We start from the raw sequence: 2,500 nt of genomic DNA, 5'->3' as shown, positions 1-2,500 counted from the left end.
TTCCATGTTTCTGAAAAAGACTGAGGGTCTCGGGAACGTTAAACGCACCTCATGAAACAAGTGTAGAAGAGAAATTTGGAACTGAAATAGTAAGTATTAAAATAAAATTCTATGATATGGTGTGAGTATATTAGGATTTGATGAATTGCATGGGGACCTCTATCACTAACTAACATATATTTCCTTATCGAGAATAAATAATATATATGAATACACACACACACGCACACACACACGCACACACACACACACACGCACACACACACACATACACACACACAACACAACACACACACACACATATATATATATATATATATATATATATATGTATATATACATAGATATATATATATATATCTGCCTATATGTTTGAGCATACCTTTGAATGTAGTGTAAGCCAGAAAGTTTGCAAATCTAACGGAGGCCTCAAAAGACATTTTAAGATCCACAAAGATCAGAACATACCTGCAGCTCTTGCCGGTCCAAATCGGATGTGGAATCTATGTGGGTCTTTGTAGAACATTGTCTGGCTGAAAAGGCCACAACAGAAGCCATGATGGTTCTAAGGTTTAGATTCAGGAGATGGTCAAACTCTAGCCAGAATGTGATTGCTTCTATACCATAATCGTGTGGGATATTGGCGTACAAGTTCACCACATCGAATGATACTAGCAGGGTTCCTTCACTTACTGTCTTCGGGAGATGGTTCAGCATGTGTAAGTCATCCCTGATGAAGCTTTTCACATATTTCAAAAATGGTATAAGATGTCGAGGAAATTGCTCAAACGGAGGGTTTCACAAGCAGGGCCAGCAATGATGGGTCTTAGTTTGAGGTCAGTAGGGGGAGAAACATTAATGCATAGGCTTGGAGAATCTTTGCAAGTTTTACAAATATGTGAATTTTTTTGCATTTTATGTAAAATGTAAAAAAGAATTGGTCTGTATTTAAAATTGGATAAATAGATAATTTTTTTTTTTCTAGTGAGGCCCTTTCCATGTACTTGAATAAAGAGGATAAGTTTTTAAGTGTCGCCTGTGGGTTGAATTTTACTATCTTCTTATAGTAAATATTGTTTTCCAACATAGAGAGTATTAAATTCTTATAGTGCTCAATATCCATCACTACTACAGCACTTCCTTTATCGGTGTCTTTAATTGTCAGGTTTATATAATTATTTAACTCGAATAGGTTTTTCCATTCATTTGTGTTAAGGTTGGATTTAATTCGTTGATTTTGTAGGATATTGAAGAGAAAACTGGTAATGTGTTCACAAAAATCATCAAGTGCTTTATTTTTGCCTTTTGTTGGGCAGTATTCGCTTTTGTTTTTGGCTCTTAAGCGATCTTCGCTGGTGTAGTTGTGAGGCGCAATTTTCTGCAAATGTCCATAGTTTTATCCTCGATTTCATTCAGATTCAATCTGCAAGGTGTTGGTGTAAACTTTAAACCTCTAGCTAGAATTTTATTTTGTGTAGTATTTAGGATTTTCTTTGATAAGTTGATTATTTTCGGTTGTTCTTGTACATTTTGTTCCATTTCACATCTCTGTTTCTCTGATTTAATTCTAAAATATGGCTGTAGTAGGTGAATTGTCGTGGGAAGTTTGTATTGTATTTGGTTTGGTGAGGAGAAAATGGGTGTAAAGCGTATCTGTGGTTTGTGGTGAAATGACTGTGTAGTGGACTAAATTATAGTTTTAGTGAGGGTTTGGGTTAAATTTATTTTTAATTCTGTAATGAGGGTGGATGGAGAAGTTATATTGTCTAGTTAAGTTTTCTCTAGTTGAATGCTTGAAGTATTCGTGTTGAGGGCAAAATGTTGGAGGTAAGTTTTTCCATTGTCTGTGAGATGATGGAGGTAGATTGGTAGGTTTAGATAAGTGTGGAGGTTTGGATGGGTCTTTTGAGTTGTATGTAGGGGACCTTGAAAATGACGTCCGGATTTTCTATTACGAACGGAATTCCTATTTGTTGTTTGGAAGTTATTTGGGGATAGAAGAGAGATTAGTTCGGTGGAGTTGTGTCCTCTAGATTGTCTGTGGTTTGAGTTAGATAAATGTGCGGTCCTTTCCGCGTAGGTTTTTGGTTTCTTTTTCTTCAGGTTATCCCATATGTTTTCTATGTTGAACTGTGTTTCGTAGTTTAGGGAAAACTTAGCTCGTCTTTCCGAGCGTTGTAGGGAATTTGTTTTTTCAGTTTCACATGTTGTTTTCCATAGCTTAAAAACATTCTCCAAGAGCTGACCATCTGAATGTTTCCTTAATTCGGTATATATTTCCTCATCTATGCTTTTAAATATTTGTTCATTGCTTAACGCTCTAAGTTTAAGGAGTTCGATTTCCGTCTTCCTTTTTTTCAATGCTAGTTTCTCCCTTAATTGTCTTTGTTGGTCCTGCCCACTTGGTGTTAGTTTAATTTAAAGTTTACGAGGTAAGATTATTGGAGTTGAATTTAACGAGCGTTCATAAATTTCTCTCTTGTAGTTGTTTTTAATCATA

The 2,500-nt window shown here is 35.6% G+C and overlaps 1 protein-coding gene across 2 annotated transcripts in view; it reads left to right on the top strand.

The window, feature by feature from the left end:
• LOC118766599 overlaps positions 1-2,500 on the top strand; it is a 40,656-nt gene that overhangs the window by 15,902 nt on the left and 22,254 nt on the right. Inside the window, exon 2 of one of the 2 annotated variants that reach the window (XR_005002540.1) lies at positions 1-89. This exon is cut by the window's left edge and continues 8 nt beyond it. The exons of the other annotated variant lie outside the window; for it this stretch is intronic. The gene's annotated coding sequence lies outside the window, so the exon portion shown is untranslated. Of the gene's footprint in view, positions 90-2,500 lie in introns of those variants that run through there. 2 annotated transcript variants of the gene reach the window in all.

Source organism: Octopus sinensis, linkage group LG16 (genome assembly GCF_006345805.1).
Source record: "Octopus sinensis linkage group LG16, ASM634580v1, whole genome shotgun sequence".
NCBI classification, from domain to species: Eukaryota; Metazoa; Mollusca; class Cephalopoda; order Octopoda; family Octopodidae; genus Octopus; species Octopus sinensis.
The sequence above is the reverse complement of the archived record's forward strand: the minus strand, read 5'-3'. Positions and strand labels throughout refer to the sequence as shown.